The sequence below is a fragment of the Procambarus clarkii genome, unplaced genomic scaffold (genome assembly GCF_040958095.1).
Source record: "Procambarus clarkii isolate CNS0578487 unplaced genomic scaffold, FALCON_Pclarkii_2.0 HiC_scaffold_98, whole genome shotgun sequence".
NCBI classification, from domain to species: Eukaryota; Metazoa; Arthropoda; class Malacostraca; order Decapoda; family Cambaridae; genus Procambarus; species Procambarus clarkii.
The window spans coordinates 4,894,973-4,912,202 of NW_027189131.1; positions in this window are offsets into that span (position 1 = coordinate 4,894,973).

Below are 17,230 nucleotides of genomic sequence, written 5' to 3' on the forward strand. Positions count from 1 at the left end.
CCTCTCTCTCTCTCTCTCTCTCTCTCTCTCTCTCTCTCTCTCTTCTCTCTCTCTTCTCTCTCTCTCTCTCTCTCTCTCTCCTCTCTCTCTCTCTCTCTCTCTCTCTCTCTGTTCTCTCTCTCATCTCTCTCTCTCTCTCTCTCTCTCTCTCTCTCTCTCTCTTCTCTCTCTCTCATTACACTAATAAAATCACTGTTGTTGTTGTTTCGGATTTAGCTACTCAGAACAAAGTGTTCATGTAGCATGGACTTTGGTGAGCTCGTAAATATTTATTATATTATCATTCTATGTATTTTCTATTTGTATTCAGGCGCAGGTCAATCACCTCACTTACAACTGTTGGGGTGTATATAAAAGGAACCCGCTCTTTGAATAATTAAGTCTAGTTCTTAGCACAGGCCAGAAAATACGTTTGTGGACACATAATTTACGGTTTTTCAATATTTTGCCAAAACATATCTTGGAGAAACTTTACTCATTAGTCTGTGAATTCTAACCGATATTAATAAAAATAATAGATTTTCCTGTAACGCCACAGGTCCAATATACAAAGCCATGGCAGAAATTATATACGAATGTTGTATTCGCAAAACCAACTAGGCCAAAAAGAGTATGTGCTCCGATAAAGAAGACTCAAGGTTCGCAAGCAAATTTCCAACAGAAGGAGGAAAAGGTCGTAATCGACAATAAGGCAAAACAAGCGATGAACAAAATGAGTCTACAAATATACCAATGAAAATAAGAAATGATACGCTGGTCACAAGCCTCGATAAGAAGATCATTACTTTGAATGATTCCATCAAAAGTAACAAGCAAACTCCCTGGCACTTCATTTGATATGACGATAAAAAATTGTGAGCAAAACCGCATTGAATATTTGCAGCCCAAAAAGCGAGCTAGAAAAGATGACTGTAACATTCCCGAGGATTCATGCAAAAAGCCGAGATTGATCAAAACCCAACGACCAAAACTCCAGACGAACAGTTATCTTAATTTAGGGAAATTATTATGAAATTTAAAAGCTAAACTCCCTGTATACAATTTTAAATGTAAAAATTGTTGTCTGATGAAATATGATTATTTAATAAAGATTTAAAAGAATTGATTGTATAATGTGCCTTCGAATTATATAATGTATGGAGATAGAAATTTGTGATCAGTATTTACCTCTGTCTGCTCTAAATCTTTGCTGTTCATGCAATATATTTCCATTACATCGATTTTTGTTTTGAGTTCATGTATTTAACTGGAAATTTTTACTTCTTGTCATACTAATACAGCCTTTCATATGTTTCGCTAAAGGTCTGCTCTGAATAAGGAAAGCAAAGGATACTAACATAAGGTGAAAAAGTAGTGGTGACCTATTAGAGGTGTACAAGTTGACGAATGGGAATAACAAAAGGGGATAATAATAAGGTATTAAAGGAATCAAAACAAATAGAACTCGAAAAAAATGGTTATAAATTGGACATGTTTTTTAGGAAAGACCTTGATAATACTGTTCGGTTGATTATTGTATGAACAAATATGTACTTGAAATACACAATAAGAATGACGAAGGTAGCTGCAGGCTATTGGCCCATACGAGGCACCTCCTATTTATAACCACCCAATCCCACTCATATACACGTCCAACCCACGCTTGAAACAGTCGAGGAACCCCACCTCCACTGCGTTTCATGGTAATTGGTTCCACAAATCAACAACCCTGTTACCGAACCAGTATTTACCCAAGTCTTTCCTAAATCTAAACTTATCCAATTGTTTCGCATTCTGTCGTGTGTTGATACTTTTAATACTCCATTAATATCCCCTGTGTTATATCCATTCATCCACTTGTAAACCTCAATCATGTCACCCCCTAACTCTTCGCCTTTCCCGTGAATGCAATTTAAGCTTCGTTAATCTTTATTCATATGAAAGATTTCTAATTTGGGGAATTAACTTTGTCATCCTAAGTTTGACACGTTCAAGAGAATTTATATTCATTCTATGGTACGGCGACCAAAACTGACCTGCATAACTAAATGGGGCCTAACTAGAGAAAGATATACCTGAAGAACCACACCAGATGTCCTCTTACTAATGCTTCGATTAATAAATCACAGTGTCCTATTTGCCTTATACGAACATTCGTGCATTGATCCTTCGGTTTTAAACTGTTACTAATCAAAACTCTCAGATCCCTTCGACAATCTCAACACCATCTAGCTTGTATCTTATTAATATAAGAACAAAGGTAACTGCAGAAGGCCTATTGGCCCATACGAGACAGCTTCTATTTATAACAACGCCTTCATATATCAAAGATTTCTAATTTAGGGGTTTAACTTAGTCATCCTACACTGGACACGTTCAAGTGAATTTATATCCATTCTATAGGACAGCGACCAAAACTGAACTGAACTGGGCCTAAACAGAGCAAGATATAGCTGAAGAACCACATCAGGTCTCTTGTTACTGACGCTTCGATTAATAAATCCCAGTGTCCAATTTGCCTTATTACGAACATTCATGCATTAATCCTATTGTTTTAAATTCTTACTAATCATAACTCCCAGATACCTTTCGCAATCTCAACACCATCTTGCTCGTATCTTGTAACTCTATCATCATTACGTAGCCTCAGAACTTTTCATTTATCAGCATTAAATTGTACCTGACAATCATCTCTCTCTCTCTCTCTCTCTCTCTCTCTCTCTCTCTCTCTCTCTCTCTCTCTCTCTCTCTCTCTCTCTCTCTCTCTCTCTCTCTCTCTCTCTCTCTCTCTCTCTCTCTCTCTCTCTCTCTCTCTCTCTCTCTCTCTCTCTCTCTCTCTCTCTCTCTCTCTCTCTCTCTCTCTCTCTCTCTCTCTCTCTCTCTCATTACACTAATAAAATCACTGTTGTTGTTGTTTCGGATTTAGCTACTCAGAACAAAGTGTTCATGTAGCATGGACTTTGGTGAGCTCGTAAATATATTTATTATCATTAGTGTTATTCCTATTTGTATTCAGGCGCAGGTCAATCACCTCACTTACACAACTGTTGGGGTGTATATAAAAGGAACCCGCTCTTTGAATAATTAAGTCTAGTTCTTAGCACAGGCCAGAAAATACGTTTGTGGACACATAATTTACGTGTTTTTCAATATTTTGCCAAAACATATCTTGGAGAAACTTTACTCATTAGTCTGTGAATTCTAACCGATATTAATAAAAATAATAGATTTTCCTGTAACGCCACAGGTCCAATATACAAAGCCATGGCAGAAATTATATACGAATGTTGTATTCGCAAACCAACTAGGCCAAAAAGAGTATGTGCTCCGATAAAGAAGACTCAAGGTTCGCAAGCAAATTTCCAACAGAAGGAGGAAAAGGTCGTAATCGACAATAAGGCAAAAACAAGCGATGAACAAAATGAGTCTACAAATATACCAATGAAAATAAGAAATGATACGCTGGTCACAAGCCTCGATAAGAAATCATTACTTTGAATGATTCCATCAAAAGTAACAAGCAAACTCCCTGCACTTCATTTGATATGACGATAAAAAATTGTGAGCAAAACCGCATTGAATATTTGCAGCCCAAAAAGCGAGCTAGAAAAGATGACTGTAACATTCCCGAGGATTCATGCAAAAAGCCGAGATTGATCAAACCCAACGACCAAAACTCCAGACGAACAGTTATCTTAATTTAGGGAAATTATTATGAAATTTAAAAGCTAAACTCCCTGTATACAATTTTAAATGTAAAAATTGTATGTCTGATGAAATATGATTATTTAATAAAGATTTAAAAGAATTGATTGTATAATGTGCCTTCGAATTATTAATGTATGGAGATAGAAATTTGTGATCAGTATTTACCTCTGTCTGCTCTAAATCTTTGCTGTTCATGCAATATATTTCCATTACATCGATTTTTGTTTTGAGTTCATGTATTTAACTGGAAATTTTTACTTCTTGTCATACTAATACAGCCTTTCATATGTTTCGCTAAAGGTCTGCTCTGAATAAGGAAAGCAAAGGATACTAACATAAGGTGAAAAAGTAGTGGTGACCTATTAGAGGTGTACAAGTTGACGAATGGGAATAACAAAAGGGGGATAATAATAAGGTATTAAAGGAATCAAAACAAAATAGAACTCGAAAAAATGGTTATAAATTGGACATGTTTAGATTTAGGAAAGACCTTGATAAATACTGGTTCGGTTGTTGATTTGTTGAACAAATTACTGCATAACACATAAGAACGAAGGTAGCTGCAGAAGGCCTATTGGCCCATACGAGGCACCTCCTATTTATAACCACCCAATCCCACTCATATACACGTCCAACCCACGCTTGAAACAGTCGAGGAACCCCACCTCCACTGCGTTTCATGGTAATTGGTTCCACAAATCAACAACCCTGTTACCGAACCAGTATTTACCCAAGTCTTTCCTAAATCTAAACTTATCCAATTGTTTCGCATTCTGTCGTGTGTTGATACTTTTAATACTCCATTAATATCCCCTGTGTTATATCCATTCATCCACTTGTAAACCTCAATCATGTCACCCCCTAACTCTTCGCCTTTCCCGTGAATGCAATTTAAGCTTCGTTAATCTTTATTCATATGAAAGATTTCTAATTTGGGGAATTAACTTTGTCATCCTAAGTTTGACACGTTCAAGAGAATTTATATTCATTCTATGGTACGGCGACCAAAACTGACCTGCATAATCTAAATGGTGGCCTAACTAGAGAAAGATATACCTGAAGAACCACACCAGATGTCCTCTTACTAATGCTTCGATTAATAAATCACAGTGTCCTATTTGCCTTATTACGAACATTCGTGCATTGATCCTTCGGTTTTAAACTGTTACTAATCAAAACTCTCAGATCCCCTTCGACAATCTCAACACCATCTAGCTTGTATCTTATTAATATAAGAAACAAAGGTAACTGCAGAAGGCCTATTGGCCCATACGAGACAGCTTCTATTTATAACAACGCCTTCATATATCAAAGATTTCTAATTTAGGGGTTTAACTTAGTCATCCTACACTGGACACGTTCAAGTGAATTTATATCCATTCTATAGGACAGCGACCAAAACTGAACTGAACTGGGCCTAAACAGAGCAAGATATAGCTGAAGAACCACATCAGGTCTCTTGTTACTGACGCTTCGATTAATAAATCCCAGTGTCCAATTTGCCTTATTACGAACATTCATGCATTAATCCTATTGTTTAAATTCTTACTAATCATAACTCCCAGATACCTTTCGCAATCTCAACCACCATCTTGCTCGTATCTTGTAAATCATCATTACGTAGCCTCAGAACTTTTTCATTTATCAGCATTAAATTGTACCTGACAATCATCTCTCTCTCTCTCTCTCTCTCTCTCTCTCTCTCTCTCTCTCTCTCTCTCTCTCTCTCTCTCTCTCTCTCTCTCTCTCTCTCTCTCTCTCTCTCTCTCTCTCTCTCTCTCTCTCTCTCTCTCTCTCTCTCTCTCTCTATCTCTCTCTCTCTCTCTCTCTCATTACACTAATAACAATCACTGTTGTTGTTGTTCGGATTTAGCTACTCAGAACAAAGTGTTCATGTAGCATGGACTTTGGTGAGCTCGTAAATATATTTATTATCATTAGTGTTATTCCTATTTGTATTCAGGCGCAGGTCAATCACCTCACTTACACAACTGTTGGGGTGTATATAAAAGGAACCCGCTCTTTGAATAATTAAGTCTAGTTCTTAGCACAGGCCAGAAAATACGTTTGTGGACACATAATTTACGTGTTTTTCAATATTTTGCCAAACATATCTTGGAGAAACTTTACTCATTAGTCTGTGAATTCTAACCGATATTAATAAAAAATAATAGATTTTTCCTGTAACGCCACAGGTCCAATATACAAAGCCATGGCAGAAATTATATACGAATGTTGTATTCGCAAACCAACTAGGGCCAAAAAGAGTATGTGCTCCGATAAAGAAGACTCTAAGGTTCGCAAGCAAATTTCAACAGAAGGAGGGAAAAGGTCGTAATCGACAATAAGGCAAAAACAAGCGATGAAACAAAATCGAGTCTACAAATATACCAATGAAAATAAGAAATGATACGCTGGTCACAAGCCTCGATAAGAAGATCATTACTTTGAATGATTCCATGAAAAAGTAACAAGCAAACTCCCTGCACTTCATTTGATATGACGATAAAAAATTGTGAGCAAAACCGCATTGAATATTTGCAGCCCAAAAAGCGAGCTAGAAAAGATGACTGTAACATTCCCGAGGATTCATGCAAAAAGCCGAGATTGATCAAACCCAACGACCAAACTCCAGACGAACAGTTATCTTAATTTAGGGAAATTATTATGAAATTTAAAAGCTAAACTCCCTGTATACAATTTTAAATGTAAAAATTGTATGTCTGATGAAATATGATTATTTAATAAAGATTTAAAAGAATTGATTGTATAATGTGCCTTCGAATTATATAATGTATGGAGATAGAAATTTGTGATCAGTATTTACCTCTGTCTGCTCTAAATCTTTGCTGTTCATGCAATATATTTCCATTACATCGATTTTTGTTTTGAGTTCATGTATTTAACTGGAAATTTTTACTTCTTGTCATACTAATACAGCCTTTCATATGTTTCGCTAAAGGTCTGCTCTGAATAAGGAAAGCAAAGGATACTAACATAAGGTGAAAAAGTAGTGGTGACCTATTAGAGGTGTACAAGTTGACGAATGGGAATAACAAAAGGGGGATAATAATAAGGTATTAAAGGAATCAAAACAAAATAGAACTCGAAAAAATGGTTATAAATTGGACATGTTTAGATTTAGGAAAGACCTTGATAAATACTGGTTCGGTTGTTGATTTGTTGAACAAATTACTGCATAACACATAAGAACGAAGGTAGCTGCAGAAGGCCTATTGGCCCATACGAGGCACCTCCTATTTATAACCACCCAATCCCACTCATATACACGTCCAACCCACGCTTGAAACAGTCGAGGAACCCCACCTCCACTGCGTTTCATGGTAATTGGTTCCACAAATCAACAACCCTGTTACCGAACCAGTATTTACCCAAGTCTTTCCTAAATCTAAACTTATCCAATTGTTTCGCATTCTGTCGTGTGTTGATACTTTTAATACTCCATTAATATCCCCTGTGTTATATCCATTCATCCACTTGTAAACCTCAATCATGTCACCCCCTAACTCTTCGCCTTTCCCGTGAATGCAATTTAAGCTTCGTTAATCTTATTCATATGAAAGATTTCTAATTTGGGGAATTAACTTTGTCATCCTAAGTTTGACACGTTCAAGAGAATTTATATTCATTCTATGGTACGGCGACCAAAACTGACCTGCATAATCTAAATGGGGCCTAACTAGAGAAAGATATACCTGAAGAACCACACCAGATGTCCTCTTACTAATGCTTCGATTAATAAATCACAGTGTCCTATTTGCTTATTACGAACATTCGTGCATTGATCCTTCGGTTTTAAACTGTTACTAATCAAAACTCTCAGATCCCTTCGACAATCTCAACACCATCTAGCTTGTATCTTATTAATATAAGAACAAAGGTAACTGCAGAAGGCCTATTGGCCCATACGAGACAGCTTCTATTTATAACAACTGCCTTCATATATCAAAGATTTCTAATTTAGGGGTTTAAACTTAGTCATCCTACACTGGACACGTTCAAGTGAATTTATATCCATTCTATAGGACAGCGACCAAAACTGAACTGAACTGGCCTAACCAGAGCAAGATATAGCTGAAGAACCACATCAGGTCTCTTGTTACTGACGCTTCGATTAATAAATCCCAGTGTCCAATTTGCCTTATTACGAACATTCATGCATTAATCCTATTGTTTTAAATTCTTACTAATCATAACTCCCAGATACCTTTCGCAATCTCAACACCATCTTGCTCGTATCTTGTAACTATCATCATTACCGTAGCCTCAGAACTTTTTCATTTATCAGCATTAAATTGTACCTGACAATCATCTCTCTCTCCTCTCTCTTCCTCCTCTCTCTCATCTCTCTCTCTCTCTCTCTCTCTCTCTCTCTCTCTCTCTCTCTCTCTCTCTCTCTCTCTCTCTCTCTTCTCTCTCTCTATCTCTCTCTCTCTTCTCTCTCTCTCTCTCCTCTCTCTCTCTCTCTCTCTCTCTCTCTCTCATACACTAATAAAATCACTGTTGTTGTTGTTTGGATTTAGCTACTCAGAACAAAGTGTTCATGTAGCATGGACTTGGTGAGCTCGTAAATATATTTATTATCATTTAGTGTTATTCCTATTTGTATTCAGGCGCAGGTCATCACCTCACTTACACAACTGTTGGGGTGTATATAAAAGGAACCCGCTCTTTGAATAATTTAAGTCTAGTTCTTAGCACAGGCCAGAAAATACGTTTGTGGACACATAATTTACGTGTTTTCAATATTTTGCCAAAACATATCTGGAGAAACTTTACTCATTAGTCTGTGAATTTCTACCCGATTATTAATAAAAAATAATAGATTTTCCTGTAACGCCACAGGTCCAATATAACAAGCCATGGCAGAAATTATATACGAATGTGTATTCGCAAACCAACTAGGCCAAAAGGAGTATGTGCTCCGATAAAGAAGACTCAGGTTCGCAAGCAAATTTCCAACGAAGGAGGAAAAGGTCGTAATCGACAATAAGGCCAAAACAAGCGATGAACAAAATGAGTCTACAAATATACCAATGAAAATAAGAAATGATACGCTGGTCACAAGCCTCGATAAGAAGATCATTACTTTGAATGATTCCATGAAAAGTAACAAGCAAACTCCCTGCACTTCATTTGATATGACGATAAAAAATTGTGAGCAAAACCGCATTGAATATTTGCAGCCCAAAAAGCGAGCTAGAAAAGATGACTGTAACATTCCGAGGATTCATGCAAAAAGCCGAGATTGATCAAACCCAACGACCAAAACTCCAGACGAACAGTTATCTTAATTTAGGGAAATTATTATGAAATTTAAAAGCTAAACTCCCTGTATACAATTTTAAATGTAAAAATTGTATGTCTGATGAAATATGATTATTTAATAAAGATTTAAAAGAATTGATTGTATAATGTGCCCTTCGAATTATATAATGTATGAGAGATAGAAATTTGTGATCAGTATTTACCCTCTGTCTGCTCTAAATCTTTGCTGTTCATGCAATATATTTCCATTACATCGATTTTTGTTTGAGTTCATGTATTTAACTGGAAATTTTTACTTCTTGTCATACTAATACAGCCTTTCATATGTTTCGCTAAAGGTCTGCTCTGAATAAGGAAAGCAAAGGATACTAACATAAGGTGAAAAAGTAGTGGTGACCTATTAGAGGTGTACAAGTTGACGAATGGAATAACAAAAGGGGGATAATAATAAGGTATTAAAGGAATCAAAACAAAATAGAACTCGAAAAAATGGTTATAAATTGGACATGTTTAGATTTAGGAAAGACCTTGATAAATACTGGTTCGGTTTGTTGATTTGTTGAACAAATTTACTGCATAACACATAAGAACGAAGGTAGCTGCAGAAGGCCTATTGGCCCATACGAGGCACCTCCTATTTATAACCACCCAATCCCACTCATATACACGTCCAACCCACGCTTGAAACAGTCGAGGAACCCCACCTCCACTGCGTTTCATGGTAATTGGTTCCACAAATCAACAACCCTGTTACCGAACCAGTATTTACCCAAGTCTTTCCTAATCTAAACTTATCCAATTGTTTCGCATTCTGTCGTGTGTTGATACTTTTAATACTCCATTAATATCCCCTGTGTTATATCCATTCATCCACTTGTAAACCTCAATCATGTCACCCCCTAACTCTTCGCCTTTCCCGTGAATGCAATTTAAGCTTCGTTAATCTTTATTCATATGAAAGATTTCTAATTTGGGGAATTAACTTTGTCATCCTAAGTTTGACACGTTCAAGAGAATTTATACTCATTCTATGGTACGGCGACCAAAACTGACCTGCATAATCTAAATGTGGCCTAACTAGAGAAAGATATACCTGAAGAACCACACCAGATGTCCTCTTACTAATGCTTCGATTAATAAATCACAGTGTCCTATTTGCCTTATTACGAACATTCGTGCATTGATCCTTCGGTTTTAAACTGTTACTAATCAAAACTCTCAGATCCCTTCGACAATCTCAACACCATCTAGCTTGTATCTTATTAATATAAGAACAAAGGTAACTGCAGAAGGCCTATTGCCCATACGAGACAGCTTCTATTTATAACAACGCCTTCATATATCAAAGATTTCTAATTTAGGGGTTTAACTTAGTCATCCTACACTGGACACGTTCAAGTGAATTTATATCCATTCTATAGGACAGCGACAAAACTGAACTGAACTGGGCCTAAACAGAGCAAGATATAGCTGAAGAACCACATCAGGTCTCTTGTTACTGACGCTTCGATTAATAAATCCCAGTGTCCAATTTGCCTTATTACGAACATTCATGCATTAATCCTATTGTTTTAAATTCTTACTAATCATAACTCCCAGATACCTTTCGCAATCTCAACACCATCTTGCTCGTATCTTGTAACTATCATCATTACGTAGCCTCAGAACTTTTTCATTTATCAGCATTAAATTGTACCTGACAATCATCTCTCTCTCTCTCTCTCTCTCTCTCTCTCTCTCTCCTCTCTCTCTCTCTCTCTCTCTCTCTCTCTCTCTCTCTCTCTCTCTCTCTCTCTCTCTCTCTCTCTCTCTCTCTCTCTCTCTCTCTCTCTCTCTCTCTCTCTCTCTCTCTCTCTCTCTCTCATTACACTAATAAAATCACTGTTGTTGTTGTTTCGGATTTAGCTACTCAGAACAAAGTGTTCATGTAGCATGGACTTTGGTGAGCTCGTAAATATATTTATTATCATTAGTGTTATTCCTATTTGTATTCAGGCGCAGGTCAATCACCTCACTTACACAACTGTTGGGGTGTATATAAAAGGAACCCGCTCTTTGAATAATTAAGTCTAGTTCTTAGCACAGGCCAGAAAATACGTTTGTGACACATAATTTACGTGTTTTTCAATATTTTGCCAAAACATATCTTGGAGAAACTTTACTCATTAGTCTGTGAATTCTAAACCGATATTAATAAAATAATAGATTTTCCTGTAACGCCACAGGTCCAATATACAAAGCCATGGCAGAAATTATATACGAATGTTGTATTCGCAAAACAACTAGGCCAAAAAGAGTATGTGCTCCGATAAAGAAGACTCAAGGTTCGCAAGCAAATTTCCAACAGAAGGAGGAAAAGGTCGTAATCGACAATAAGGCAAAAACAAGCGATGAACAAAATGAGTCTACAAATATACCAATGAAAATAAGAAATGATACGCTGGTCACAAGCCTCGTAAGAAGATCATTACTTTGAATGATTCCATGAAAAGTAACAAGCAAACTCCCTGCACTTCATTTGATATGACGATAAAAAATTGTGAGCAAAACCGCATTGAATATTTGCAGCCCAAAAGCGAGCTAGAAAAGATGACTGTAACATTCCCGAGGATTCATGCAAAAAGCCGAGATTGATCAAACCCAACGACCAAAACTCCAGACGAACAGTTATCTTAATTTAGGGAAATTATTATGAAATTTAAAAGCTAAACTCCCTGTATACAATTTTAAATGTAAAAATTGTATGTCTGATGAAATATGATTATTTAATAAAGATTTAAAAGAATTGATTGTATAATGTGCCTTCGAATTATATAATGTATGAGAGATAGAAATTGTTATCAGTATTTACCTCTGTCTGCTCTAAATCTTTGCTGTTCATGCAATATATTTCCATTACATCGATTTTTGTTTTGAGTTCATGTATTTAACTGGAAATTTTTACTCTCTTGTCATTACTAATACAAGCCTTTCATATGTTTCGCTAAAGGTCTGCCTCTGAATAAGGAAAGCAAGGATACTACATAAGGTGAAAAAGTAGTGGTGACCTATTAGAGGTGTACAAGTTTGGACGAATGGGAATAACAAAAGTGGGGATAATAATAAGGTATTAAAGGAATCAAAACAAAATAGAACTCGAAAAATGGTTATAATTGGACATGTTTAGATTTAGGAAAGACCTTGATAAATACTGGTTCGGTTGTTGATTTGTTGAACAAATTACTGCATAACACATAAGAACGAAGGGTAGCTGCAGAAGGCCTATTGGCCCATACGAGGCACCTCCTATTTATAACCACCCAATCCCACTCATATACACGTCCAACCCACGCTTGAAACAGTCGAGGAACCCCACCTCCACTGCGTTTCATGGTAATTGGTTTCCACAAATCAACAACCCTGTTACCGAACCAGTATTTACCCAAGTCTTTCCTAAATCTAAACTTATCCAATTGTTTCGCATTTCTGTCGTGTGTTGATACTTTTAATACTCCATTAATATCCCCTGTGTTATATCCATTCATCCACTTGTAAACCTCAATCATGTCACCCCCTAACTCTTCGCCTTTCCCGTGAATGCAATTTAAGCTTCGTTAATCTTTATTCATATGAAAGATTTCTAATTTGGGGAATTAACTTTGTCATCCTAAGTTTGACACGTTCAAGAGAATTTATATTCATTCTATGGTACGGCGACCAAAACTGACCTGCATAATCTAAATGGGGCCCTAACTAGAGAAAGATATACCTGAAGAACCACACCAGATGTCCTCTTACTAATGCTTCGATTAATAAATCACAGTGTCCTATTTGCCTTATTACGAACATTCGTGCATTGATCCTTCGGTTTTAAACTGTTACTAATCAAAACTCTCAGATCCCTTCGACAATCTCAACACCATCTAGCTTGTATCTTATTAATATAAGAACAAAGGTAACTGCAGAAGGCCTATTGGCCATACGAGACAGCTTCTATTTATAACAACTGCCTTCATATATCAAAGATTTCTAAGTTAGGGGGTTTAACTTAGTCATCCTACACTGGACACGTTCAAGTGAATTTATATCCATTCTATAGGACAGCGACCAAACTGAACTGAAACTGGGCCTAAACAGAGCAAGATATAGCTTGAAGAACCACATCAGGTCTCTTGTTACTGACGCTTCGATTAATAAATCCCAGTGTCCAATTTGCCTTATTACGAACATTCATGCATTAATCCTATTGTTTTAAATTCTTACTAATCATAACTCCCAGATACCTTTCGCAATCTCAACACCATCTTGCTCGTATCTTGTAAATCATCATTACGTAGCCTCAGAACTTTTTCATTTATCAGCATTAAATTGTACCTGACAATCATCTCTCTCTCTCTCTCTCTCTCTCTCTCTCTCTCTCTCTCTCTCTCTCTCTCTCTCTCTCTCTCTCTCTCTCTCTCTCTCTCTCTCTCTCTCTCTCTCTCTCTCTCTCTCTCTCTCTCTCTCTCTCTCTCTCTCATACACTAATAAAATCACTGTTGTTGTTGTTTCGGATTTAGCTACTCAGAACAAAGTGTCATGTAGCATGGACTTTGGTGAGCTCGTAAATATATTTATTATCATTAGTGTTATTCCTATTTGTATTCAGGCGCAGGTCAATCACCTCACTTACACAACTGTTGGGTGTATATAAAAGGAACCCGCTCTTTGAATAATTAAGTCTAGTTCTTAGCACAGGCCAGAAAATACGTTTGTGGACACATAATTTACGTGTTTTTCAATATTTTGCCAAAACATATCTTGGAGAAACTTTACTCATTAGTCTTGTGAATTCTAACCGATATAATAAAAATAATAGATTTTCCTGTAACGCCACAGGTCCAATATACAAAGCCATGGGCAGAAATTATATACGAATGTTGTATTCGCAAACCAACTAGGCCAAAAAGAGTATGTGCTCCGATAAAGAAGACTCAAGGTTCGCAAGCAAATTTCCAACAGAAGGAGGAAAAGGTCGTAATCGACAATAAGGCAAAAACAAGCGATGAACAAAATGAGTCTACAAATATACCAATGAAAATAAGAAATGATACGCTGGTCACAAGCCTCGATAAGAAGATCATTACTTTGAATGATTCCATGAAAAGTAACAAGCAAACTCCCTGCACTTCATTTGATATGACGATAAAAAATTGTGAGCAAAACCGCATTGAATATTTGCAGCCCAAAAAAGCGAGCTAGAAAAGATGACTGTAACATTCCCGAGGATTCATGCAAAAAGCCGAGATTGATCAAACCCAACGACCAAAACTCCAGACGAACAGTTATCTTAATTTAGGGAAATTATTATGAAATTTAAAAGCTAAACTCCCTGTATACAATTTTAAATGTAAAAATTGTATGTCTGATGAAATATGATTATTTAATAAAGATTTAAAAGAATTGATTGTATAATGTGCCTTCGAATTATATAATGTATGGAGATAGAAATTTGTGATCAGTATTTACCTCTGTCTGCTCTAAATCTTTGCTGTTCATGCAATATATTTCCATTACATCGATTTTTGTTTTGAGTTCATGTATTTAACTGGAAATTTTTACTTCTTGTCATACTAATACAGCCTTTCATATGTTTCGCTAAAGGTCTGCTCTGAATAAGGAAAGCAAAGGATACTAACATAAGGTGAAAAAGTAGTGGTGACCTATTAGAGGTGTACAAGTTGACGAATGGGAATAACAAAAGGGGGATAATAATAAGGTATTAAAGGAATCAAAACAAAATAGAACTCGAAAAAATGGTTATAAATTGGACATGTTTAGATTTAGGAAAGACCTTGATAAATACTGGTTCGGTTGTTGATTTGTTGAACAAATTACTGCATAACACATAAGAACGAAGGTAGCTGCAGAAGGCCTATTGGCCCATACGAGGCACCTCCTATTTATAACCACCCAATCCCACTCATATACACGTCCAACCCACGCTTGAAACAGTCGAGGAACCCCACCTCCACTGCGTTTCATGGTAATTGGTTCCACAAATCAACAACCCTGTTACCGAACCAGTATTTACCCAAGTCTTTCCTAAATCTAAACTTATCCAATTGTTTCGCATTCTGTCGTGTGTTGATACTTTTAATACTCCATTAATATCCCCTGTGTTATATCCATTCATCCACTTGTAAACCTCAATCATGTCACCCCCTAACTCTTCGCCTTTCCCGTGAATGCAATTTAAGCTTCGTTAATCTTTATTCATATGAAAGATTTCTAATTTGGGAATTAACTTTGTCATCCTAAGTTTGACACGTTCAAGAGAATTTATATTCATTCTATGGTACGGCGACCAAAACTGACCTGCATAATCTAAATGGGGCCTAACTAGAGAAGATATACCTGAAGAACCACACCAGATGTCCTCTTACTAATGCTTCGATTAATAAATCACAGTGTCCTATTTGCCTTATTACGAACATTCGTGCATTGATCCTTCGGTTTTAAACTGTTACTAATCAAAACTCTCAGATCCCTTCGACAATCTCAACACCATCTAGCTTGTATCTTATTAATATAAGAACAAGGTAACTGCAGAAGGCCTATTGGCCCATACGAGACAGCTTCTATTTATAACAACGCCTTCATATATCAAAGATTTCTAATTTAGGGGTTTAACTTAGTCATCCTACACTGGACACGTTCAAGTGAATTTATATCCATTCTATAGGACAGCGACCAAAACTGAACTGAACTGGGCCTAAACAGAGCAAGATATAGCTGAAGAACCACATCAGGTCTCTTGTTACTGACGCTTCGATAATAAATCCAGTGTCCAATTTGCCTTATTACGAACATTCATGCATTAATCCTATTGTTTTAAATTCTTACTAATCATAACTCCCAGATACCTTTCGCAATCTCAACACCATCTTGCTCGTATCTTGTAAATCATCATTACGTAGCCTCAGAACTTTTTCATTTATCAGCATTAAATTGTACCTGACAATCATCTCTCTCTCTCTCTCTCTCTCTCTCTCTCTCTCTCTCTCTCTCTCTCTCTCTCTCTCTCTCTCTCTCTCCTCTCTCTCTCTCCTCTCTCTCTCTCTCTCTTCTCTCTCTCTCTCTCTCTCTCTCTCTCTCTCTCTCTCTCTCTCTCTCATTACACTAATAAAATCACTGTTGTTGTTGTTTCGGATTTAGCTACTCAGAACAAAGTGTTCATGTAGCATGGACTTTGGTGAGCTCGTAAATATATTTATTATCATTAGTGTTATTCCTATTTGTATTCAGGCGCAGGTCAATCACCTCACTTACACAACTGTTGGGTGTATATAAAAGGAACCCGCTCTTTGAATAATTAAGTCTAGTTCTTAGCACAGGCCAGAAAATACGTTTGGTGGACACATAATTTACGTGTTTTTCAATATTTTGCCAAAACATATCTTGGAGAAACTTTACTCATTAGTCTGTGAATTCTAACCGATATTAATAAAAATAATAGATTTTCCTGTAACGCCACAGGTCCAATATACAAAGCCATGGCAGAAATTATATACGAATGTTGTATTCGCAAACCAACTAGGCCAAAAAGAGTATGTGCTCCGATAAAGAAGACTCAAGGTTCGCAAGCAAATTTCCAACAGAAGGAGGAAAAGGTCGTAATCGACAATAAGGCAAAAACAAGCGATGAACAAAATGAGTCTACAAATATACCAATGAAAATAAGAAATGATACGCTGGTCACAAGCCTCGATAAGAAGATCATTACTTTGAATGATTCCATCAAAAGTAACAAGCAAACTCCCTGCACTTCATTTGATATGACGATAAAAAATTGTGAGCAAAACCGCATTGAATATTTGCAGCCCAAAAGCGAGCTAGAAAAGATGACTGTAACATTCCCGAGGATTCATGCAAAAAGCCGAGATTGATCCAAACCCAACGACCAAAACTCCAGACGAACAGTTATCTTAATTTAGGGAAATTATTATGAAATTTAAAAGCTAAACTCCCTGTATACAATTTTAAATGTAAAAATTGTATGTCTGATGAAATATGATTATTTAATAAAGATTTAAAGAATTGATTGTATAATGTGCCTTCGAATTATATAATGTATGGAGATAGAATTTGTGATCAGTATTTACCTCTGTCTGCTCTAAATCTTGCTGTTCATGCAATATATTTCCATTACATCGATTTTTGTTTTGAGTTCATGTATTTAACTGGAAATTTTTACTTCTTGTCATACTAATACAGCCTTTCATATGTTTCGCTA